Here is a 27,202-nt window from a genome sequence, read left to right as displayed (position 1 = left end):
CCACCTAACACTGCCTCAATAGCATCAGCAAATATTCTTGCACCCTTTCTATTTATGTGTATCCCATTCCTGTAGAAGCAGTCTCTCCTGTTAACAAGCAAGACCATGCTGAAAAATATTCTACCCCTTGAGCCTTGCACATTCCCTCCAGGGCCGAATTGATTGACAAGGCTCTCATCATATACTCCCTCCTATCGTGTCTGCGCAGAATTGCAGACACTTTCAAATTTAACCCTAATTCACGACTTTTTTGCAACATTGACCTGTACTTGTTAAGTAAATCTGCAGACTAGTGACAACATCAAGAATGCTGATGGGACCTTCGTCGATCACCATCCGAATGCCTGCAACGGTGGAGTGAATTCTTCAAAGCTTTGTATAATCACGACCCACCTCAGGGACCGCCAGCAACAGCACTCTCGATCGACCCCCCTGAGGTCTCCATGGTCGATGTTGAGCCTACAGTAGAAGAAGTGAAAGCAGCCATACAATCCCTGAAGAATGGCAGGGCACCAGGAGTGGACCAAGTCACCACAGAAGCGATCAAAGCCGGGGGAGATGTACTGCTTCGCCGACTACACTCACTCCTCAAAACCATCTGGTGCACTGAACAAATTCCGCTAACATGGAGGAAAGCCATTATCGTACCGATCCACAAGAAAGGTGATAACTGGGACTGCAAGAACTACCGTGGCATCAGCCTCCTTTCCATCATCGGAAAGGTCTTTATGAAGATCATCCAGTCAAGACTGCAAAAACATCGCGAGCAAACCAGTCGAGAAGAACAGTCAGGATTTAGACCCGGGCGAGGATGCTGTGATCAAATCTTTGCCATTCGTCAGCTGATAGAGGAGAGGATCTGGTGTGGACAGCGAACCGTCATTGTTTTCATTGACTTTAAGTCTGCTTTCAACTGTGTCCACTGGCCTGCCTTATGGAAACTACTAGAGGTTGAACATGTCCCTCGAAAAGTCATCACACTCCTCCAAACTGCATACAACGGTTTAACCAGCCAGGTGCGCATCCAGAACGATTTATCTGAGGAATTTACCATCCAAACTGGAGTCCGCCAAGGGGATGTAGCCTCCCCGTTGCTTTTCAACATCGTGGTTGACGCCATTATGAGGCAAGCATTCAGAAACAGACAGGGCATACAATATGACAAGGATCACTATGTGACTGACCTGATGTTTGCTGATGATAGTGCTATCCTTGCTGGTAACGACGCTGAAGCCACGGACCTCCTCTACGACATTGCCCGCATTGCCCGGCCATACGGTTTGAAGATCAATGCTGGTAAGAGAAAGGCCCTGACAACAGATGGGTCGCAAGCCACCATCTATCTCGAAGGCGTCCAGATCGAGCAAGTGCAGGACTTTAAATACCTTGGGTCACTGGTCCAGGAGAAGAAAGTTGCATCCACCATGGAAATCCACAGAAGAATTGGACAGGCGGCCACTGCGTTCGCCTCGCTCAAATGGTGTCTGTGGAAGAGGACCAACATTTCCACAAAGACTAAAATCCGACTCTTCCGGACTTTGATCCTGCCCATTCTTCTTTACAGATCGGAAACATGGATTTGTCTCAAGTTAGATTTGAACAAACTTGAGGTATTCCAAATGCGATGCCTGCGGCAGATCTTGGGCATCTCTCTTCGCGACCGCATCACTAATGATACTATCCGCACCAGATGCCAACAGCAACCAACCATTGCCGACCAAATCCAGAAGCGAAGGCTTAGATGGTTTGGCCACGTATGTAGAATGGGCATGAACAGAATACCATCCACACTCCTTTGGAGACAACGACCCACCCAATGGAGCATCCAACGGACCGTGCCTAGGAAAACGTGGGCCAAGCAAGTGGAAAATGACTTGAAGAGCCGACGTCTCGACCTTAACCAGGCCAGGACTGACGCCATGGATCGTAAGGTATGGAAGAACATCACAGAGCAAGTCCGAAACCCTGCAGCACCTACAGCAGCATACTGGTTGCGTGGCCAACCGCCTCCCCCAGCTGCCAGCTAAGGACCAAAGAAGAAGAAGAAGAAGAAGAAATCTTCAGATCTCCTACTCTTAATGCCATTGGTGCCAACGTGTACAACAATATCCCCTTCTGTGCCCTTAAAAGATGATATATACTTTACAACGTCATCAACTTTTTCCCCTGGCAAACATACCCTGGTCCATCTATCCTTTTTACACAATATATTCCCCGTCTCCCTGACAATAGAGTCACCAACAATAACTAGTTTTTTTGGGACCAGCGCATTCTGCCTTTGAGATTGCCACTGTGTTGCCTGATGCGCAGGAGTGAGCTCTGGCATTGAGTTGGGCAGCTGAGAGCCTGACGGGCCCCTCATTAATTTCTTCGAGGGCATCTACCCTACACCTCACGCTCTCATAGGCACCCAGTAGAACGCCGAGTTGATGCCTAATTTCTAGACTCTCTGCACCTGGCACACACAAAGACATCCTCCTTGGCTAGATCATATTCTGTTCCAGAGAGTTCAGCAAACATTTCACAAGTTGCACATTTTTTTAGGCTGTGATGCATTGGAGAATTGCCCTCCTCAGTTCTCCCCCGAGTCACAGCACTCCTGCCACTTTGTGCCCGTTGCTTTGCTGCTCTAGTCTGGGGCACGCTATCTAATTGAATCCTAAATGCAGTGATGCGTATTACGCTATATAATGATATGTTAGAGCTGCCTAGTTACCACAATTAAAAATTCGAATTCCCTACTACTTTATACAAAAACAATGGCTGCAAGATTCGAACGAAATAAACGGTTTTACGTATATTAAGTAATAATCTACAAAACCTCTTATCTAAATTAACAATAGCCATAAGGCTACATATAAAGTACAATATAAAATAACAATTAGGCAAACATCGCTTTTTCGGAGCCTGTAATTCGCAGCTGTAATTTTTAAAGAGCTGTAATTTTAAAGAGCTGTAATTTTTAAAGGGAACAACGGGTTGCTCTTACCAAGAAAGGATTAGGTTTTGCAAATTGCAGTGCCTAGAGACTAGGCAACTACAAGGTAATCTCTGACTGAGGTGTTTAAGGCCTTGAATAATCCTTTTGTATATAGCAATGGTCAGGTCACACCTTGAGTACTGCATGCAGGTCTGGAGGCCTCATTTTAGGAAGGATGAAGAGCTGCTGGAATGAGTACAGAGAAGGTCAACAAGATTGGTGAGGGGAACAAAGGGGTGTCTTACCAAGAAAGGCTTAAGTTCTGCAAATTGCAGCATCAGGAGACTAGGCACCTGCAAGGTGACGTGATTGAGGTGCTTAAGGCTTTGAATGTTTTGAGCAAGCTCAATGTTGATGGGATTCTTCCTCTTGCTCAGAATAATCACTTGAGAGGGCATAAATTCAAATTGAGGAAAGACAGTTGTAGGATAGATGTGCGGAAGTTTGCCTTTAGCCAGCGGGTAGTTGGAACAGACTTCCATCTGTTGTTGTGGAGACAGGCTGCCAGAGCAGTTATATGTGGTCTTGTCAATGATATACAGGAATTTTGCTAGCAGGGATAAGAAGGTGATTATCGCCTTGTGTAAGGCAGTGGTCAAGCCACACCTTGAGTAATGCATACAGGTTTGCAAGTGTCATTTTAGGAACACCGTAGAGCGGTGGAACAAGTACAGAGAAGGGAAAGGAGATGGGTGAGGGGAACAACGGGTTGCTCTTACCAAAAAGGATTAGGTTTTGCAAATTGCAGTGCCTAGAGACTAGGCAACTACAAGCTGATCTGACTGAGGTGTTTAAGGCTTTGAATTGTTTCAGCAAGCTCAGTGCTGATGGGATTCTTCCACTTGCTCAGATAATTAGCATTAGCATTTTAGTATTAGTAGTGACATATAATGCAAGAAAGCAAGCTTATACAGCATCAGCCAAAAAAAAGCCCTTCCCTTTTACCTATCCATTTACTCCAAAAATGTTTTCCAGTTCTTCCTTCAATATATTTAAGCTATTAACTTCCACAATGACAGATGAAGTTTGTTCCAGCAATCAACCAGTTGCTGGCTAAAGGCAAATTTCCACACATCTATTCTGTAACAGTCTTTCCTCAATTTAAATGTATGCCCCCTCAAGTGCATAATCTCAGCAAGAGGAAGAATCCCATCAACATTGAGCTTGCTCAAACCATTAAAAGCCTTAAACACCTCAATCAGATCACTGTGCAGGTGCCTAGTCTCCACATGTTGCAATGTGAGAACTTAAGCCTTTCTTGGTAAGAGCATCCCCCTTTGTTCTCCTAACTAATCTTGTTGCCCTTACCTGTTCTTGTTCCAGGAGCTCTACATCTTTTCTAAAATGAGGCATCCAGGCCTGCATGTAGTACTTAAATTGTGGCCTGATCATTGCCTTATTGCATTATATGTTACTACTAATGCTACCATGAATATGCAACATTGAAATAATAAAAAATTTGTCCTAATGGCTGAATTTTCACAAAATGTTATATTACAGCCACTTAAAAGGATCTCTGTTTGGGGCATCCCAAATTTCATTAAAATTGGACAAATAGAAATCTAACAATTACTTCTTTATCCATCCATATGCAGTAATTCAAATCCCAGTGGATGGATTTTGATGAAATTTTATATTTGGGCCTTCTAGAAAGATTCCCAAATTTCATTAAATTTGGATCAACAAAAAATCCAACAATTATTTTTTTTATCTCCATCTGCTTGCATGTGCATGGAATAATCTGACTCCTATGAGATGGATTTCAATAAAATTTTATATTTTACTCTATTAGAATGATTTGTAAAGTCCTACCAAATTTCATTTGGTAGGGTAGGTTTCAATAGATCACACCAATAGAAATCTGGTAATTATCTTATACATTCACCTAATCTATCCATTACCATATGCTGCTGCTCAACCACTGGATGTTATATTTGTTGCCATGCACTGGTTGGACTATTGAACAGACAATGGGGCAGATGCACAGAAACAAAATGTTCTTGGTTTGAACATAAAAGTTATTGCTCTTTGCTCATTTTCCTTTTTTTTTTTTGTTATAAATCATGAATTATTACTATTTGCTAACGAACAAAATGCAACACTGTGCACATTAACTAACTTGTTAATCTTTAATTTAATTTAAGCACATTAGCATATATGCATATTATTTGCACCATGTCTATCCAAACACATGTTAACTCAACTACCAGTGGATAAATTTTCATGAAATTTTATATTTGTCTTTTAAAAGGAGTGTCAAACAATTCATAATTCATTAAAATTAGACCAATAGAAATCCAACAATTATTAATTTTTTTTCCATTCTCATGTAATAATTGCTGGATTTCTATTGAAATGAGCAGCAGCCTGGAAAACAAGATGCAGGGTATTTCAGAGACTGCTGGAAGTCATTGTAGTACAAGTAAACACATGGGTTGTGTTAGGGTAGCTAAGAATAGGAACAGGTGCATGTATACTTGCATGTACACCAATGCTAGGAGTTTGGTAAATGAATTTGAGATATTGCTCAAAACATCAAAGGCAGATATTGTTGGGATATAAGAGACATAGTGTCATACAGATATAAGGAATACAGAACTGGAATTTGGGAAGTACAATGTGTACAGGAAGGATAGACAGGATAGGAATGGAGGAGGAGTTATGCTATTAGTTAAGAAACACAAAATCCAAGGAAGTGAAGCCAGTTAACATTGCTGGACAGTGCAGTGTGGAGTCAGTTTGGTGTGACATAAGCATTGGGAGATCAAAATTGAGATTAGGAGTGTGTTATAGGCCTAATGATTCTGATCAGTACAATAAGGAACTGTACAGGGAAATAGAGTGGGCCAGTAAATCAGAGAGTCTTATAATGGGGGATTTTAATTTCACAGATATTGACTGGAATTTGTGGGTTGGTCACTCACACACTTGGCAAAGAATGCAGCAAGTTCGGGAAGCAACTAGAGGGAGTAATACTCTTGATCTGATTATCAGTAGTGATTCTTCATGCATTAATAATCTGCAGATAAAGGAACCACTAGGTGGCAGTGATCACAGTGTGCTGAAGAGTGGGATTTACTCAAAGAGATAACTACCATTAGAGGTAAAGGGAAGGGCTTTTGCTTTTGTAAAGGTGACTATGGTGGTCTGAGACAGTATTTAAATTCTATACGGTGTGACCAACTGCCGATGTTAATAAGAATTTATCTTGGAAGCTACTAGGCTTTACATACCAACTAAGAAATATTGTTCAAGGTTTAGGTCTAAATGGATGTCAGATGAACTAATGAGACATATGGCAGAGAAGAAAAGTGCATGGGATGCATATAAATTAACGGGTGACATGGAAGCCTATGATAGATATAAGCTGGTCTGTAACCAAGTCACAAAGGAGATTAGGCAGGCAAAGGCAGATTATGAGAAATCCTTGGCAAAGGATGCAAAGAAAAACAGAAAAGAGTTCTTTACCTATGTAAACTCTAGAAGGAAAGGGATGAATCAGATTGGTCCACTGGATATTGATGGTTCTGCTCAGGTGGCTAACAAAGTAAATGAGTATTTTGCATTTACATTCACCCATGAGGAGTTATTCAGGGAATGGAATGCCAGAGGTGAGTTAAACTCTGGCAGTGAGTAAGATGATTTTGTAATAACTGAGAGGAAAGTGGAGGAGAAATTGTTGAAGATAAACATAAAAAAGACACCCGGGGTGGATGGGATCTATCCAGTTATATTAAAGGATGTAGCAAATGAAGTAAGCAAACCCTTATCCGTAATTATGAGAGCTTCTTTGGACTCTGGGCAGGTACCCATGGACTGGAAATGTGCAAATGTGACCCAAATTCACAAAGGAGGATCAAAGGCTGACACAAGTAATTATAGACCTGTGAGTTTAACTTCTCTTCCAGGAAAATTAATGGAGGCACTGGTTAAAGAAGCACTGCAGGATCATCTAGACAAGACTTCAGTTATAGCTCGGACACAGCATGGCATTGTTAAGGGAAAGTCTTGCCTGACCAATTTGATTGGATACCATGATGTGGTCACAAAGGAACTGGATGCAGGGAATAACTTTGATATCATATATTTGGATCTTAGAAAGGCTTTTGATACTGTTGCACATGGAAGACTGATGAACAAACTGGAGCAGTGTGGCATTGCAAGCAAATTGCTGCTTTGGATAAAGGGATGGTTGAGTGGGGGAAGACAGAGTGGTAATCAATAGACACTGCTCTTCGTGGACTAATGTTATTAGTGGAGTCCCTCAGGGTTCAGTGTTGGGTCCATTGTTGTTTTCTGTATTTATAAATGATATTGATGATAGTATATCAAGCTTAATGTCCAAGTTTGCAGACAATATGAAGGTTGGCAGGGTTATTAAGGACACTAATGACAGTATACGCTGCTGCAACAGGATCTAGAAAAGTTGAGCAGATGGGCTGAGAGGTGGCAAATGAAGTTTAACATTGACAAATACAAAGTACTATATATAGGAAGCAGTAACCCCAGAGTGACGTATCAACTCTGTGGGCTTAATTGTGCAGGCATATATGAAGTTTTCTGATCAGTGCAGAAGGTCTGCAAGAGTAGCTCAGTGTCTTGTCAATGATATATAGGAATTTTTCTAGCAGGGATAAGGAGGTGATTATCCCCTTGTATAAGGCAATCGTCAGGCCACACCTTGAGTACTGTATACAGGTCTGGAGGCCTCATTTTAAAAAGGATGTAGAGCTGTTGGAATGAGTACAGAGAAGGGCAACAAGATTAGTGAATGGAACAAAGGGTTGCTTTTACGAAGAAAGGCTTAAGTTTTGCAAATTACAGTGTCTGGAGACTAGGCACCGGCGAGGTGATCTGATAGAGGTGTATAAAGGCTTGAATGGTTTGAGCATGCTCAACGCCGATGGGATCCTTCCTCTTGCTCAGAATAATCACCTGAGAGGGCATAAATTCAGATTGAGGAAAGACAGATGTAGGATAGATGTGTGCAAATTTGCCTTTAGCCAGCAGATAGTTGGTTGGTGGAACAGACTTCCATCCCTTGTTGTGGAAGTTGATAGCCTCAACAAATTAAAGGCTCAGCTGGACAGGTATTTCGAACAAACAGAGGGATGAAATGGAAGTGGTTTTTTTTTTTTTTTTTTTTTTTTTTGGCTGATGCTGCTTGCTTTCTTGCAACATATGCCTCTACTAATGCTATACATGTTTTACAGAGCTCTCTAGACCGTGTGATCGATACTGGGCAAAATTCCAGCCATAATGCGAATAACGAATGGTTCAATCAGCTTGCTGACATCAATCAGTTGTTCATTTCATGTGCCTTTTCTTTTAGAGCACTCTTTTATCGACCAAAATTGAATGAATGAATATTTGCTTTCCGGCAACAACACTTGCAGATCATTTTGCCAGAAATTTGCATTCTGGCAGCAAACATGTTAAGTTATCCTGAAGGAGTGCTGCTTGGCACTGATCATTAACAAGCACCCAATCTTTACATCATCTGCAAATTTTAAAATCGTACCTTTCACTGATGTTGCTTATGAAAATCAGAGAACAGTAGTCCAAGAACCGATCCTTGGGGGGACCCCACTTCTGATGTTACATCAATTTGAGGAATATCCATTAATCATAATCCTCTATTTTCTGTCCTGCAGAAACAGTGATGCAGTTTCTGCAGAATCTTTCCAGTAATCCCAACACGTTACAGCTTATGCAATAACTTCTCATGAGTAGGGCTTACAATACCTGGATCCCGGTCATTTTTTTCCGGTATTGAAATACCAGTATTGATACAAAAAAAAAAAAAGACCGGGTTTTCTGTACTAATTTAAAAAAAAAAAAAAAAAAAAATTCTTTATAATTTAATCACATAAAGGTTATAAAATCACCTTTATGTGATTATGACATCGTTATCTCTACTAGCAAGTGTTCGATAAATCATCGATAGGACACCATGCAACATTGCAACCTATCCACAATTCTCGGACAACTTCATGTCTGACCGTATCGTAACTCCTAAGTTCCGTTCCTCCACTACTGCCTTTAGTTCAACTCCACAAAGTGTGTAAGTTATTTTGGGGTTGCTGTTCCCCAGGTGTAAGACCTTGCATTTTGCTGAATTAAAGCATAGTTGCCACTTTTCTGACCATCCTGGAAGTCTATCTAGGTCACTCTGAAGATGCTCTGCTTGGCGGCAATCATTAACTACTCTACTGATCTTTACATCATCTGCAAGTTTAGACCTCCCACCCTCCATCCCTTCATAGATGTCATTTAAGATAGTCCAAAACAACCGTGGTCCCAATACTGATCCTTTGGGAACCCCACTACTTACATTAACCCAATCTGAGGAATAACCATTTATCACAACCCTCTGCCTGGTGCCCTCAAGCCATCGATCTAAGGATTTTCCCTATAATTCCAGCCTGCTCTAGCCGACCGGGCTAGCCAGGTGGGTAAAGTGCCTGCCTGGCAACCCAAAGGTTGCAGGTTCGAATCCCGCCTCGGGCTTGGATCGAAGTAAAATGCAAAAACTTTGGGAGGTGCATTATGGCCACAGAAGCTGATGCACCAACAACTAACAAAAAAAAAAAAAAAAGCTTGGTCCAACTTATAAAGTAATCACTCGTGTGGGACTGAGTCAAATGCTTTACTGAAATCCAAATAAACAATGTCAAAATTATTCCCTAAATCCAACTCAGGAGTGACCTGTCAAAATGGCTAACCAGATTTGTTAAACATGATTTTCCCTTTACAAAACCATGCTGTGTATCCTACAGAATTCCATTTCCATCTAAATGATCCTGAATTCCACCCTTGATCATTGCCTCCATGATTTTCCCCACTACTGAAGTTAGATTGGCCGGTCAGTAATTTCCCGTTACACTCCTAGAACAGCCTTTATGTTCCAGTTTACACCAATCCAGCGGAATCTCTCCTGTCCAGTGATGATCTCATAACTAGCCTTAATGGTTCAACGAACTCACTTGTCGCTTCCTTTAAGATTATAGGGTATATGCCATCAACCACAGGAGCCTTACTCGCCTGTAGATGCGAAAGTTCTCATTAAATAATCATTTGAAATTTCAACATTATTAACTACATTTTTTTTCAACTTCTGTAATATCTCATTGACAAAGGTTTTTTTTATGTAAATATTGATGCAAAATAACTGTTGAGTTCGTCTGCAACTTCAGTTATGTTATCTAATACTATCCCATGTCCATTAAGTAAGGGTCCAATCTGATTTGTCCTTCTGTTCTTTGCATTTATATATGTGAAGAATTCCTTAACTGCACTGTTTGCTCTCTTCTTTATTCCTTATCCCCACTCTTTGCTCTCTCCCAGACTCAGCAAAGATACTATAGTAAAAATTATACTTTGCCTAATAAAACCCCTCTCTTTCAGAAAATGAACATAATTCAACCAGGGAAGACCAACATGGAACAGAAAACATCAGTGTTCCGCAAATTCTTTCCAAAATAAGAAATTGCCCGACTCCAATGAGATTTTAAAAGATGAACTTGAGTTGGAAATTACTTTTAACTATTACGAAATACTTTTAACTATTTTTGCTGAAAATGTTCAAAGCCTAGAAAATATGGACTGAGATCATCTACGATTATCTTAGTACCAGAATAGAATCAGAAAGTGCATTTTCTGCTGCTAATCAAATACTGTATGTATCAAAATTAGATCCATTTTAAATGATCATACTATTGATTGCTTATGTTTCTTAAGAGCTCACTTTATTTGGACAGGTAGTGTGGATACTTAAACATAACTAAACTTTGCAGTAACAATATGTATTTTTTTGTTTTTAGAATAACTGTATTTTAATGATTTTTTTTCAGAATATTTATTATTGCAATAATAGTTTATTTAAAACATGAATTCAAGTAATTACAGTACTTGTTGTTTTCCTTACTTTATTGCACCTAATTGTCATCAAAATTTATTGAGAAAAACAGGGTTTTTTTGAATACCGGTATTAAGATTTTGACCAGTATTGTAAGCCCTACTCATGAGGTACTGAATCGAATGACCCACTAAAGTCCAAATAATAATAATAAAATTCTTTAATAAATTAACTGGTATACATTTTTGATTCCCTTCACAGATAACCAGAGGAACCTTACAAAACATTCACTAAAGTGACCAATCACAAAGATACAAAGTTCAGCTACAAATTAACCATTAAAAACAAAATATCTGAATGGGGAATTAATCTTAATAAAAACAAGACTACAAATTAAGCATAATATAAAATGACATCGGCACACTAGGGCCAGCACTTTCAAACCTGTCCTTTACATATAGTAAGATTGCCCAAGACGTCATCTCCATATGACTTGTCAATCAACCATAGGTCCAAGTTAATGTTGACTGAGTTGTTATTTGAGTTTTAGGAGCATTAACAACTAAAGCCATATTGCTCCGGAGATATACGGCGGTCATTCCTCGACCTTTCCGCATCCTCCGTATTTGGTGGTCACGGGCTCGAACCCCGGTCTAATCAAGAAGTGTATGCACTGCTGCTCCTGCCCAACTGGCTATGGAGGTGCCTGTTGAGTGAGTTGAGAGTGTCCAAAGTCACATTTGGGAAGTGTCTATTGAAACTGTAGCCTCTGGAGCCTTGAGCACAAAGAGGGGTACTGCGATAGTGTCTTCCTTGCAAACGCCAACCAACCGTGTTCCAGATGTTCATAAAGTAAAATCTCGTTAATACAAACTCGGTTTATACAAAGTACTAATTTATATGAAGCACATACCATACCCCTGCGAAAGGATAGGCTTTTCTAGGTAAATATATTCGTTTATTACAAAATCCGGTTAATATGTATTACAAAGTTTTTTTGCCCCGTGAGAAATAAATATTGTCATTTTGTATGTTTAATACAAATCTTGGCAGAGCGATCCAATTATTGCCCCCAGCCACCTGGCTCCCTACTTCCCGAAGGATGGCACTGACTTGTTAGAAATTAGTTTTGTGTAAACAAAAGCAGTTTATGGTAGCTACAATGTCAAGTGCACTCTGAAAAACATCTTTCTGAAGGATGAGTTGTTAAATTAACAAAAGAATAAAAAGTTTTTCTAAGTTGTTTACACTCCCTCGTTTCCCACCGGAATAAGGTCAGTTGCAATTGTTACCCCAGTTCAAAGAATCTTTTGCTATCATAAACAGCAATCTATTTTGGGCTATTTTATCTGAGCTGATGTCTTTTTCGGAACTTGTCTTTAAATTCATTTTAAATTTGTTTATATTAAATCTTAGCTAGCAGTGCTAAGACGACAAAACATAAACGGACAGAATTAAGCCTGGAAATTAAACAAAAATTATACAAGAGGCTGTAGGATGGAAAGAAGCAAAATGGACATTGCAAAGGAATACAACATCCCTTTACCTACTTTAGCTACAATAATGAAAAACCGAAAAAGACAAAGAAGTGGGTGACACTGGAGCAGTGATGAAAAACAGGAAACGAATTTATGGTGCAAAATGTGAGGAGCTTGAAACAAAACTTTGAGTGGTACTAACAAATGCGTGCATCTAATTATTATTATCATTAATAACCATATGATGCAAGAAAGTCTGGGGCTTATGCTGCACCAGGAAAAAAAAAAGTTCCCGAGTTACCTGAGAGAGAGAGAGAGAGAGAGAGAGAGAGAGAGAGAGAGAGAGAGAGGGAGGGTCAAAAGTAGAAGGGAATTACCAAGAAAGAGAAGAATGATGATATCCAGCTTAGGACCCTGGGTGTGTGAAGCCCATATTCACCAGATGTGAGCCCCCCGGGATTAAATTTGCCAATATCAGGCAAGAAAGGACAAATTATCTAGCTCAGCAACATGGGATTAGTGACTTCAAATGCAGCAGTGGCTGGCTCCAAAGATTTAAAGACAGGAATAGCTTGGTTTCGCGAAATGTTTGTGGTGAGTCTTAGTCGACAAAGAAAATGCTACAGACTGGTTGTGTTCTGTACAGTCCTTCCTTTAAAAATATGAGGCAAAGCATATTTTTAATCTTGACGAGACGGGTTTATTTTATAATTTGCTGCCAAACAAACATTTGCTGTTTGAGGAGAGTCTTGTCATGGTGGAAAATTAAGTAAACAAAGACTCACCGTCCTGTTATGCTGCAATTCAGATGGCATTACAAAATTACATCCACTTGTGATTGGTAAGTTTTCCAAGCCAAGATGTTTTAAAGCAAAATTTTTCAGTCTTGGTTATCAAAATTGGTAAAATTGTCAAAATTCAGAAAAAGGAACATTTTGATGATTCTAGACAGTTGTACAGCACATTCTGCCAAGACACTTAAGTTGACAAATATATAGGGTGGTTGTTTTTACCCCACAATACAACCAGTTTAATGCAACCACTGGATCAAGGCATTATTTATAACCTCAAGAGAGCATACAGAGCCCACCTGATAAGGTACTTGATCTGCAACATAGGAGGGAGGGAACAATTTTCAGCCAAATTGGAATGTCTTCGATGATATCTGTAATCTTATTATTGCTTTGGAAAGTATTACATCAAGTGTAATAATCAACTGCTTCAGAAAGAGTGGCTTTGGAGAGATCATCATCGAAAAACATAGTCCAGCAGACAAATGTGATAGCAATAATGAGGAATGGAGGAATTTGAAGGAGCATATGGATTTTGTTGGCTAATTTGAAGAGTTTGTGAAGTTGGATGGTGAAGTTGGATGATGAAGTTGCTGCCACTGCAAGGACAACACCAGAAGAGCTGCTGGGTACCAAACAAAACGATGATGTTTTTGTTGCCAGCGGCAGTGAAAGTGAAGAAGCTGTGCACACTGCCATCTAAAAAAAGATGCCCAAAATGGACTGAATATAATAGAGAATGTGTTGGCCTGTAGTAACATTGATAAAGAAACAACTATTGCATTTGATAACGTCTGAGCTGTAGTTAAAAATGCATATAGGACAAAAACTATGCAAACAACATTGGATTCTTTCTTTAAATTAGATTAATTTATTAAAAAATTAATGGTTTGTATGTCTCCTTTTATATTAAGATTGTAATTCTTTTTACTGTGATACTAAAATATCGTATATATCAAAATATATACTGTACAATATTTTCATTTCTGTTAATATTGCTTTTCTCTTAGTTATCTTACAAATAAAATAAAATCTTTAAAAAATTATTACTGTATTGTTACTGTTATTACTGTATTGTTAGACAAGGCTTTTGTTTTTATTTTATTTTATTATATTAATTTATTTTTGATATTATTATTATTATTATTCTTAGATATACAGTATGTACAAAAAATAAAACAGTAAAACTTGACACTTTTGGGGGGCCTTCGTTACTACAAATCTTGTTATTACAAAATGTGAAAATTTAGGTCCTTGAACTTTGTATTAATGAGATTCCACTGTATTATTATTTTACAGTTATTAGCAATATGGTACAAGGAAGCCTGAGGCTTATGCTGCACCAGCCAAAAAAAAAAAATTCCCGAATTACCCTGAGAGAGAGAAGCAGAAAGGAATCACCAAGAAAGAGAAGAATGATGATATCCAGCTCAGGACCTTGGATATCATGATCATGCTTAGATGAACACAGATGAAGGAAAGCCTTTATTTTCTGCATGTGGGCTGTGTGGACTGCTGGCGTGTAATTGCAGGTTGGAGCATAGCATAAATCTGGATGTCATGTAGATCTGATGAGACCACCCGTTGGCCCACTTCAGCAACCAGAATTCTAGACCCCATAGTTCCTTGAGGCTGGTGGGAGGTGCCGCCGACCAAACTTCCACAGCATAGAAGATCACACTACTGAAGTACATTTCAAGGTATTTCCTGATTATTTGTTTGTTGTGAGTTCTGCATTAATCTATTTTCATTCCCCAGAAGGCTCGCAAGGCTTTGGAATGCTGAGCTTGGATTTGTTGTTAAAAAGTGAGATTCACTTCTAGGATTACCCCTAGGAACTTGATACTGTCTGTGGGAGTCAGAACCTTTCCCGCTAATTCCTGACGTAAGGTATCAGCGGATGTCATGCGACTTGAAGAAAATATGAGATAGCTTGACTTCTGGGGATTAACTGAAAGACCAAAAAATTTGGCATATTGGCAGAAAGTTTTTTTTTTTTTTTTTTTTTTTTTTAGGCCATGTTGCTCCGGGATATGCGGTGGTAATTCCCTGACCTTTCCACATCCTCCGTATTTGGTGGTGATGGGCTCGAACCCCAGTCTAACCAAGAAGTGTGTGCTACGCACTGCTGCTCCTTCCCACCTGGCTACAGAGGCACCCAGAAAGTATTAAGGTAGTTGTTTAAAGCTTCAGAGAAGGTTTGTCTTTCTTGTGGATCAACAACCTGGCATTTGCATGGCAAGTAACATATAATATCATCAGCATACGACAAGAACGCTGGAACTTGATCCATAAGTGAAATGAATATTGCAGTGAATAGCAGAGCTCAGAGGGAACCACCTTGTGGGATTCCTATTTCTGTGCTTTTACAGACAGTGCTGTTAGTACATGTGAAGTAAAGCATTCTCCTACGTAAAAGACTTTTGAGAAGCTTGAGTGTATTGCCGGATATCCTGTAGAAACTATTCAGTAATGCAAGAAGGGATGTGATTTGTACTGAGTCGAATGCAGATTTTACAACCAGAAAAATGGTGTGTAGGTCCTCGTTGTTGTTCCAAGCGTGAAATATTTTCTGCGATACGGACTGTAGACAGGTTATAGTAGATCTATTTGGCATGGCATAATGGGTATGATCTGGCCTATGCGCAAAGACGTAACATCATCATTATAGATGCACTTCTCAAGGCATTTCAAGAAGGGAGAGGCGATTGATTTTGGCCCAAAATCCACAGGTATTTTTGCATGAGGCTTTTTTGGAACTGCCACGACTCTAAGTCAACCAGCTTGCAGACACCTGTCCCTGTTTGAGTATTTTGTTGTAAAGGTGGGTGAGCTCTCACTGATGAAATAGGAAGCAATTTTGAGACTTAAAAGAGGTATTGCATCTGCTCCTATGGACTTGTCAGGTAATGAGTTTATTATTTTCATTAGCTGTTCTTTGGAAATTTCGATGTTGCTGGTAGTTGAAGAAATGTTGAGCGCTTCATTCCAAGGATATACTTCAGACACACTGATCTCTCTTAAAACACAGCATGTGGTCACACCATTCCTGGACATCCAAAGCTATGGAGGTGCAGGCATGACTTTCTGACCACACATGTTTGCCTCTGGACAGCCAGTCATTCATGAAAGTGTCAATAGCTGATTGTTTGATATTCTGGAAATTCATCCTTGCTTTGGATAATATGGCATATGATTCTTCTGAAGGGGACTTCTTGTAGGAGGCATGGGTTGCCTGTTTTTCCTTGAAGGCCTTAGTCAGGAGGTCATTCCACCATGGCTTTGAGTGGGGGGGTAAGGATGCAAGTTTTGGACATTGCAGACCTTGCAATGAATTCCATCCATCTCGAAAGCCAGTAGGCAGCCTCACTGATGTTAAGCTCTGCCAGTATGTTCCATGGGTAAAGTTGAAAAAGGGTGGTAACTTTTTCAATGTTGATGTATTTAGGATTGTACACTCTCCTGACAGTGTTTGTAGCTTGTACTGGTGAATGTTCATCCTTAGGTGCCTGCAGTGATATTCTGGCAGCGATTGGATCGTGATCAGATGGGAGGAAGTTATCTGTTACAGTCAGGATTTCTTTTACGAAACGGTTTGAGAAGATGCACTGAAGAGTGGTATCATCATGTGAGGGAGGAACATCAATAAGACGAATGCCAATTTCCGACATGTTCAATGACAGTGTATCTAGGAGCTTCTTTGTAACTGGCAGTGGTAGGTTAATGTCTCTGAGGATGATGAGCTTTTGATGATGATTAATTGTGGATGACAGCTATGCTGTCAGATTGAGGACACAATCCTCAGAAACCGGTGGAGGAAATAAACGGCACACACCAAGATCGAAATTCCAGACACTCTGTAAATTCCCAGAACTGCTTCTACATCTCCCCCTGGGTAAGTGCATGCCTTAATTAGAGGGAGTAAACTATGTTGAAATTGTTCTGTACATCCAGCACGAGTAACTGTAAAAATAGCTTACAAGGTTAGTGAAACATGATTTTCCCTTATCAAAACTATGTTGTGTGCCCTTCACAGTGTCATTTGTATCTAAATGTCCCTGGATTGCATTGCCTCTAAGATTCTTCCTACTGCTGAAGTCAGACTAACCGGCATATAATTACTGACTTCACTCTTAGAACTGCCTTCACGTATTGATGATATGCTGGCATGTCTCCAAACAATCTCTCCCAAGTTCAATGCTGGCAACATGATTAACCTCGATGGTTAAATACACTGACTGCCTCCCTCAAAATTACTGGATACATTGCCATCAACTACAGGAGCCTTACTTGCCTTTAGGCTCAATTTTTTTCTAATAAACAGTCATCTGTATTTTCTAATAAACAGTCATCGAAATCGCTAATTTCACATGTCTCGTGAGATGTCTGATCTGATTTGTTTTCTTCTTTTTCTTTGTATTCATATACATGAAAACTCCTTGTCCCCATTCTTAGCCAGTGCTCATGCTTTCCTTTATAACTTCACAAGCATGCTTTTCTTTATAATAATGACCTCCTCACTGTATACATTCCTTCCTTCAATACTATCAGTTCTGTCAATTGATTTTTTTCTAAGCTTGACTAAAAATAATAAACCTAAAACAGCTTTCACAAGCCTTCTTCTAGATAACCCACCAAACTGAACAATTCTAAGATGTATGTGGATTAGCTATTGTATAACCTTGCTGTCTACTCTGCCAGCTGTGACTGAAGCAGGCAGAGTATTGTGGAGGAGGGTGGGGGGTGATGCCAAAGCTACATGACATCAAGTAGCTGGCTGTAAAGCCATATATAAAAATTTCAATATATTTCCCCCCTCATCTGTACCACTGAATCATGAATAGTCAAACTAATGGAATAAATTTATCTGCAAAAAGAACTATACTAACCAACTATATAATTAATTTCATAAATTATTTATTGCCTCATTCTGATCTCAACTATTGTCAAGTCCCACTTACTGAATCTTAATTTTGGGTTACATCAACCACTACCTATTTCATCTGTCCTAAACTCTCCGATTCTTTTAAGCTTCAAAAAGGTATTTGTGCATGTTTCCTATTTCTATTCACTATTATAGAATTTAGAATCTGCATTTTCTGACCTCTTCTGCCACAAAATCTCTTCACCCCATTCTGTAAATATCATATGTTGCCTCAATCACTCTCCCAAACTTGAGTTGCCCAGAATGAGAATCACAAATCACTCCAACAGAGTGGAAAAATCCATCACGCTCCAATTCACACAACATTTAAACCTACTTCACAATTGCTAATACAGATTCCACTAGTCTTTAAACCAGTGATACCTGAGCTTTTATTATCCATCTTTGGATAAACTCTTATTAGCTCTTGATGTTTCTAAAGTATTTGATCATGTTTGGCATAAAGTTCTTCTACAAACTTCTTATTGCTGTTTTTTTTCCCACAAATGTCAATACTTTTATTAAACTTTATCATAATAATCTTTTTTCATTTTATAAAACCCTTTTTTCGAAAAGTAAATAATATATACGAAAAACCGGGTAGAGAACAAAGATTTTATCAACAGCATTCTAAAATCAAGTACAGAACTAATACATCTGAAACAAAACAGTTATTCTTGCTTATATTTTTGCTGTTTATTTCCTGATCATTCTTCCCCAAATATTATTTATTATCACAAAACTACAGTACTTTACAATCAGTAAAATATAATAACCCTATAGTTGCTACTGCTGCTGCATAAGTAATACCAGTTCTAGCATGTGATTTCATAAACTGACTATATAATAGATATAAAAAAGATTTAATAAAACTATATTTTCAGATTAGAAATGCAATAGACGTTAGGCAAACAGACTACACTGTCGACTCAACTAATGCTGGAGCTCCTCTAATGGTTCTATTCTTTCACCTCTTTTCCCTACCGTATTTTGTCTCTACCAATCCAACAACTGGAAAACCTTCCACAAAAGCATACAAGAAATATTGCTGTCTGCATGAAAAAAAGAAAACTAGATTTTATCTACCTTTCTTTCTTATATTTTCTTACACTGCATGAAAAAAATAAAACTAGATTTTATCTTTCTTTCTTTCTTTCTTTCTTGGTGCTACTTTTCTTTTAAACAGCAACAGAAATCACAAAACCACCCTATCATGGTTTATTTTATCCTATATTTGTGGGATGGTGTCCTAACAAACTCTCAAGCTCATAGACCAACAATGGTGAATCTTTAGTGGCATGAGGGCAAAATATTTTTAAAACATTAACAATTTTTGCATGCCAGGAGGAGGAATTAACTAAAATTAATAAATAACCTTACAGATATTATAAAAAGATAACAGTAGTTCAAAGCATCTAACAAAAACTCTTTGCTACAAAATTTTGCACAAGCTTTCATGCTAATGCAAAGCTGTGATTGACCAGAAAACAAACTGTCTTCAAATTAAAAAATATATATATTTCCTTTTTTATAATATAAACTATTTATGAGTAGCTGCATGCCAATATAATTTCCTATGCTTACCACTTGAGGCACATATGCATTGGCTCATCATCACTTTCCTAGATTATCCAAAATATGAGTTGACTTGAAGAAGCATCACTTTAAAAACTCTTTTCCACTTTTCACTCAGTTATTGCATCACGTCTTCTCTTTAGACATTTCCATGAGCACCATTTCTCTGAAATGGAATCTGTAATTCGGCCTCTCTCTCTCTTCTGAACCAGTCCAAAAACATGCCTCAACCAGTAGTCAACTCCTAATTCAACTCCTAACTCACTGAACTTTTTTTCTTCTCCTCGTTTTCACCTTCTATTTTTTGGAACAACCTTCTTTGTTTGCATATGATGCAAAGGTTGGCAGACTGGTTAATGACAGGAATCAAGGTGTACTACTGCAACACCACCAGAAAAATTAGGCAAATGGTTGAGTAATGACAATTGAGATTTAACATTGATGAATGCAAGGTGCTTCATATGGACAGCAGTAAACACAGAATAGCATACCAGTTGGGTGGTACCACACTGGTGAAGAATAAAAGGGATAACTGCATTTCACTTGAAGTTCTCTAAAAAGTGCAGACATGCTACTAGGGCAGCTCGTGGGGTTCTGTCAATGATATACAGGAATTTTTCCAGAAGACACAAAAGAGTAACTGTGCCATTGTATAAAGCAATCATTAGGCTGCATACAGGTCTAGAAGCCTCATTTTATGAAGGATGTGTAACTGTTGCAGAGAAGAGCAAAAGGATTAGTCAAAGACAAATGTATTCTTATCATTAAAGATTTCACTTTCTTTATATTGTGCAGTTCTTGGAAACTAAGCACCTACAAGGAGATAAGATCAAAGTCAGCATTCTCCCCAGAAAAATTTGCCAGTCAGGTGGCATTATGAAGCAGGTGGGTCTGGAAGTGTAATACTTTGCAATATTATAAACTTTTCTGTTATTAATAAATATGATGTAAGCAATCCAGAGCAAAAATTAATTGCATAATTTAACATATGCTCCTGTCGCATTGATCTCAATCGCATAGTATGTTTGAATTAATAATGATCGAGATCAGTGAGCGGTACCATATAGTACTGCGACAATCACTAAAATTTTAGCCGGGCGGTGAATTAAATTCACTGGGCAGTGTGCCCATTCAATAGGTCCTGCGGAGAACACTGAAAGTGTTGACGACTGTAAATGTATTGAGTAAACTAAATGTCGATGTCATCTTTACTCTTTCTCAGACCACACACAAATAAGTGGGATAAATGAAAAGAGATGAATAAATTTAAGGAAAGATTAGATATATTATTAGAGGGAATAGGCAGATGAGGCGGTTTTTTTTTCTTTTTTTGTCAATGCTCTATAACTTGCATCCTTTGTCACTACTAATATTTGTACTACTTTTGTACAGTATATCCTGAAAAGTGCAATACACAGAAATTCAAGTCCGATGGTATCCAAGAATGATCTCAACAAACATCTTCTCAACCTTCAATACACACACACACACACACACACACACACACACACACACACACACACACACACAGTATTAGATCACCTTCATATATATTTTAATACTTTTAGTGTTTGGAGTCAGTGTTGAATCCAGAGCATTTGCACTGGGAGGAAGGGAAAGAATGTAAACTTTGGGGGTACATGTATATTTTTTATTATTATTTAAAATTTGAAACATATGTATATGTTGCAAACAAATCCTTATACAGGGCAATTCACTACCAGTGCAACAAACTTGCAGGAGGTGTAGGGGGCACAAAGACGAATCGGAATCACATAACATTGCAGGGTCCGAAATGCCTTCATCATGTGGTAGAGGATGTTGAACTGGAGGTCATGTGAACAGCGATCCCGCTGGAAGTCAGCATTTGTGAACCGGTTCCCAAGGCAGTAGGATGGACAAGTATTCAAACGTTGAACTGGCCAACATGCACCTCGCGTATGGAGCTGCAGACTGTAATGGGCGCGCCGCTCTGTGCTTGTACCAGGAACATTTCCCGCACAGGCATGCTCCTCATCATACGATTTTCGCACGTGTGCACAGAAGGTTACGTGAGACTGGTTGTTTCACGAGAGGTACCATGAATTGAGAGCAAATGACGAGGACGCCAGACAATGAGGAGAATGTCCTAGGTCTTGCAGAAGGCAATCCGAGTACAAGTACTCGAGCGATAGGCCAATGACTGGGTATTTCCCAATCCAATGTATGGAGGATACTGTCAACAAACCAAATGAGTTCATATCACCTGCAACGCATCCAATCATTGGAGCCTGCGGATTATCCACTCCGGAGGACTTTTGCTACTTTCTTCAACAGAAACGGTTCGCAAATGCTGACTTCCAGCGGGATCGCTGTTCACGCGACCTCCCGTTCAACATCCTCTACCGCATGACGAAGGCATTTCGGACCCTACAATGCTATGTGATTCCGATTCGTCTTTGTGCCCCTACACCTCCTGCAAGTTTGTCGCACTGATAGTGAATCGCCCTGTATTTATATTTATGCATAATATGCAATATATATGCATAAATATAAATATACAGAATATGCATATTTATGAATGTTATAATAAGAGAATCTGAGAAAACAAAATAGGAAACAAAATGAAATATTTATTATTTAACATTTAAATACTAATAGTCAGTTCACAAAAACAACATTACTGACAAAAATCACAGTTTAATGATATGAAAATTACCGATTAAAATTATACAAATTATAATCAAACATGCAAGTACTGTATTGTAATAATCTTATTCTTTTTTCTTTGCGTGTATCAATCACTTCATTTATTAATTTTTCCAATAACTCATGCGGACCCTCTAAACTTATCTTCATGCAATCTTGCAATATTACAGTACAGATGCATATCAGTGGTGACTCGTGACTCTGATGTATGGGGGTGCTGCTTCTTAAAGTTACATTAAATTGCCTTGGTTATAAGACATGTAGAAATAGGTGGTAATAATAATAAGCAGGTTAAAAATACTACAAAACATTAACTGGACACTTACCATTAACAGACTTGGGTAATCTTGAAATTTTATTTAAAAATAAAATCTATTCTTCAGTTTTTGTTAATAATAAATAGATTAACAACTTTTTCATTCAAGTTTGGTGCACTGTTCAAATCAGCACTGCCCGCTTGCTCCGCAGTTCCTTTGACTCATTTTATCACCTCTAAAATTGCATGCTGGCAACCTGCCAACTAAGCATTGACTCAACCAGTGGGGCCTAAACGTGGAACTGCGTAGCACACAGTTCCACCTACGGTTAAACTTCAAAGTTGAAAACGATCTCGTGTTTTTATTCTTTTATTATTGAAATGATTATTGTAAATAGAGGATAAGTATACTATATGCAGGACCTGTTAATAAAAATATTCATAGCATTCTTCACAAAATTTCATATAACCCTGTTGACTGTATATTTAGATTTAAAAAGCTGGGAGTGCTGCAGTTCCGCAGTGCCTACCAACGAGCCATCCTTATGCATATAAAATAAAAATGATATAAAATGTATTGTTTATAGGCTGCAACCAAACAGTCTTGTTTGTGGTATACAAAGGAAGAATTAGCAACAAGTAGACCCTTGCTGTGAAAAAAACAAATAAAGGGAATGTGAAAACCATAAAGTGAAACTGCTGACGATTGAGTTAATGGCTGCACGCTCCCCTGAAAGCCGTGGGACAGTTTATAATTACAATAGCATCTGTCAGGAACGAATTCAGGCAAACCTATTCAAGGCAAACCTGCAATCTTGTTTGCGATATACAAACAAAGAATTAGTCGCAAATAGACTGTTTGTGTGAAACACTATCAAGAGATGGTTCGTGTGAAAATAAAGGGAACCCGAAAACTATAAAATGAAAATGCGGACACTTGAAATAGTGGCTTTTGTGCAGCCAGAAATATTGCCCATTTAATTATTTTGAAATTTTCATATCGTTTGAATTTTAGCGATTTATTTCCGCCATATACCACCTAACAAGTACGACATTAGTTGATTTGATTTTTCATGTTATGTTTTACATAAATTTATTGAATTTGTGTTTTATAAAAAAAAAATTACTATTTTTTCACCAGGTTGAATTTTATTCCACCCGGGGGGGGGGGGGGGAGTTTCACCATCACCTAACCTTTTTGGAGTTATAAAAAAATAGTGGTGGTCAGAACTTTATTGGTATAATTCTGCAAACAAATATAAATACATAAGAAAAACTCAAAATAATATTAATAAACAGCACTAGCAGGTGAAATTTTCTGTTCTTAAAACAAGAAAGAATTACTATGGGAAACACTGCATTTGAGCTGCTGCTCACCTATTCTTACTCTTTACAATGAAACTGAATGCAATTACATAGAGGTTGTATCAGCTTATGATATAACATATGTAACTACCTGCAACTGCCCAAATGATTTTTAAATATAATATGTATTCGACTTTTACAAAACGATGTACATATAACCAATCAGCAGCTTTCCATACATTAAAGATTAAAATTTTTTACTCACTGTTGATGAGAAAAGATGGTGGGAGGGGGAGAGGTGACCAACCAGCACTAGTTACGTCCGTGACTTAAACCCTAACCTATCGATACAGCTGACATCGGTAAAGTAGGTTACATGATTAAGTTTATGGAAAGTAACTTTAATATTCGATTTTCTGCTTGGTAGGTCATATGCGATATGACCTTACAAGAGCAATACTACCTACACTTAGTCTTGTGAGTCATTCAAAAGAAACGGAACTCTTATTTCATCCCCCACTTCAATTTCACATGTTGCTTAACACTTATGGGTGTGTAACTGTGATTTAACATGAATGCTTGCTTAAACACCTTCATCAAGAAAGATATGCAAATATGTGTAAAATTTAAAATTATAGACAAGATTAGTTTAACGATTACTATTGAATTCGCTCTGTTTATATTATAAAATATTGCAGCTTAGATAACTGTATGGAGAAAGTTATACTATATGAAATGATATATACGCATTTCTTTGATAAATACTGCTTAAATATGATTTTAAAATAACGTTACTTACAGCTCTGGCCAATGTAAGCAGAAAAAAACACTACAAAAAATACATTTTCTTCTAAAAATTACCCAGATTACACTTCCAAGAGCACACAAACGTAGTAATTAATGAGTTGTCACAAGCATCATAATAAAATTATTTTGATCTACTTAAAAGAACAAAATTCGAGGTGTGGCATCCGATCCAAAAACACCACAGTAGCGTCAAAGTTCGTCATTTGCTCAACCTAAGTACAAGCAGTTAGAATAAGAAACTGCAGTCATCTTTCCACAAGATACGGTAGAGCTTGGTACACTTTCAATACAGCGCCACCTGTTGAGAACAATAAGAAATTCCTGTATTCTGTTATGAAATGTCTCGTAAACTTTGGGAGTGATCCTCTCCTGAGCAAGGGATCACCATCTTCCCCACACCGAGTAGATATATCCCGATTCGAATCCTGTCAATGACTCGGGGAAATTGTTGTGGATTATTTTCACACCAGGGCTGAATTAGTCTGTCTCAGGTGAGGACAGCAAGGTTTTGTCCTGGACGAAAAACACAGGTTTCAGCCGGAAACTTCGTCCAGCAAATGGACTAGGGAACAGAGGCAATTTAGGGACATAATACACATGGATGGATGGGGCTGCTGCCAGGTAACTCTCATATGGCAATTTTTTTTTCATGCAATGAAAACACTTCCAGTTATACTTTTTTAATTAAAGTAATTAATGCATACTGTAAGTGACTGATGAGAAGTTTCCGTTACGTGGTATAAGAGTAAATGTTCGAAAGCCCTCCTCCTGCAACATTGCAAGACTCAGAGCATCTTCTCAAACATGTGCGAAAATTCCCCGAGACTTCCGAATTGTTTGATTACCCATCCACGATCCGTAATTAATCGGAGAATTTGAACATTACGAACAGAGTAAACAAGAGAATGGTTTGAGCATGCTCAATGCCGATGGGATTCTTCCTCTTGCTCAGAATAATCATCTGAAAGGGCATAAATTCAAATTGAGGAAAGACAGATGTAGGATAGATGTGCGGCAATTTGCCTTTAGCCAGCGGGTAGTTGGTTGGTGGAACAGACTTCCATCCCTTGTTGTGGAAGTTGATAGCCTAAATAAATTTAAGGCTCATAAGGCTCAGCTGGACAGGTATTTCGAACGAACGGAGGAGTGAAGTGGAAGTGGGTTTTTTTTTTTTTTTTCACTGATGCTGCATAAGCTTGCTTTCTTGCATCATATACCTCTAATGCTAAGAGCCGAAGAGGTGTACCTATAAGAAGAAAGCCAGTGAATTCAATCGGGTGAGCATGCAGGCGATGACGTCGGCTCACCACCACCAATCCAACGGTCCAGAATTCTCTTATTGAGAAATTCTCGATTGGTGAGGTCAAAATGAAGTGGAACCCCGTCATGCATAAACACATTTGATTTTGCTTTACGAATAGAACTTTTTGCCAGCAACGTACATACTTCTACATTCAAGAAATGCATCTAACAGGAGAGACTGCTTCTACAGGGATGGCATACACTTAAATAGACAGGGTGCAAGAATATTTGCCGATGCTATCCAGGTGGGTCGGAAAACTGCTAGTTTGGGGGGCTACAAGGACAAATAGATTACCAGTAGTCACTGGCAGAGGAGAAAGTAATTATTATTATTATTATTATTATTATTATTATTATTATTATTATTATTATTAATAGCCATATGGTGCAAGGAAGCCTGAGGCTTATGCTGCACCAGGAAAAAAAAAGAAAAGTTCCTGAGTTACCCTGAGAGAGAGTCAAAAGTAGAAGGGAATCACCAAGAAAGAGAAGAACGATGATATCCAGCTCAGGACCCTGGGTGTGCCAAGCTCATACTCACCAGATGTGAGCCCCCGGGGTTAATTCTTGCACTGCTTCTATTGGAATGAGCCGCAGCCTGAAAAACAAGATGCAGGGTATTTCAGAGACTGCTGGGAGTCATTGCGGTACAAGTAAACACATGGGTTGTGTTAGGGTAGCTAAGAATAGGAACAGGTGCATGTATACTTGCGTGTACAACAATGCTAGGATTTTGGTAAATAAATTTGATGAATTTGAGGTATTTCTCAAAACATCAAAGGCAGATATTGTTGGTATATCAGAGACGTGGTGTCACACAGATATAAGGAATGCAGAACTATAATTTGGGGAGTCAATGTGTACAGGAAGGATAGACAGGATAGGAATGGAGGAGGGGTTATGCTATTAGTTAAGAATCACAAAATCCAAGAAAGTGAACCCAGTCGACATCGCTGGACAGTGAAGTGTCGAGTCAGTATGGTGTGATATAAGCATTGGGAGATCAAAATTGAGAGTAGGAGTCTGTTATAGGACTATTGCTTCTGATGACTATAATAAGAAACAGGGAAATAGAGTGGGCCAGTAAATCAGAATCTTATAATAGAGGATTTTAATTTCCCAGATATTGACTGGAATTTGTGGGTTGGTCACTGACACACTAGCAAGGCTTTTGCGGATTTATTGGATGATTGTTTTTTACAGCAGAATGTTCGAAAGGCAACCAGAGGTAGTAATAC

At 38.6% G+C, this 27,202-nt stretch overlaps 1 protein-coding gene across 2 annotated transcripts in view; it reads right to left on the bottom strand.

Moving 5' to 3' along the window:
• The window catches only part of LOC150090381 (protein lev-9-like), a 181,946-nt gene extending 157,210 nt beyond the window's left edge, over nucleotides 1–24,736 (bottom strand). For both annotated transcript variants that reach the window (XM_090389840.1, XM_090389841.1), the window contains exon 1: nucleotides 24,655–24,736. The gene's annotated coding sequence lies outside the window, so the exon portion shown is untranslated. The remainder of the gene's footprint in view (nucleotides 1–24,654) is intronic.
• Between the last annotated feature and the right edge of the window lie 2,466 nt (nucleotides 24,737–27,202).

This window comes from Mastigoproctus giganteus, chromosome 2, assembly GCF_048544385.1.
Source record: "Mastigoproctus giganteus isolate SK-2022 chromosome 2, ASM4854438v1, whole genome shotgun sequence".
Classification (NCBI taxonomy): domain Eukaryota; kingdom Metazoa; phylum Arthropoda; class Arachnida; order Uropygi; family Thelyphonidae; genus Mastigoproctus; species Mastigoproctus giganteus.
Note: the sequence above shows the minus strand (reverse complement) of the source record. Positions and strands in the feature narration are given on the sequence as shown.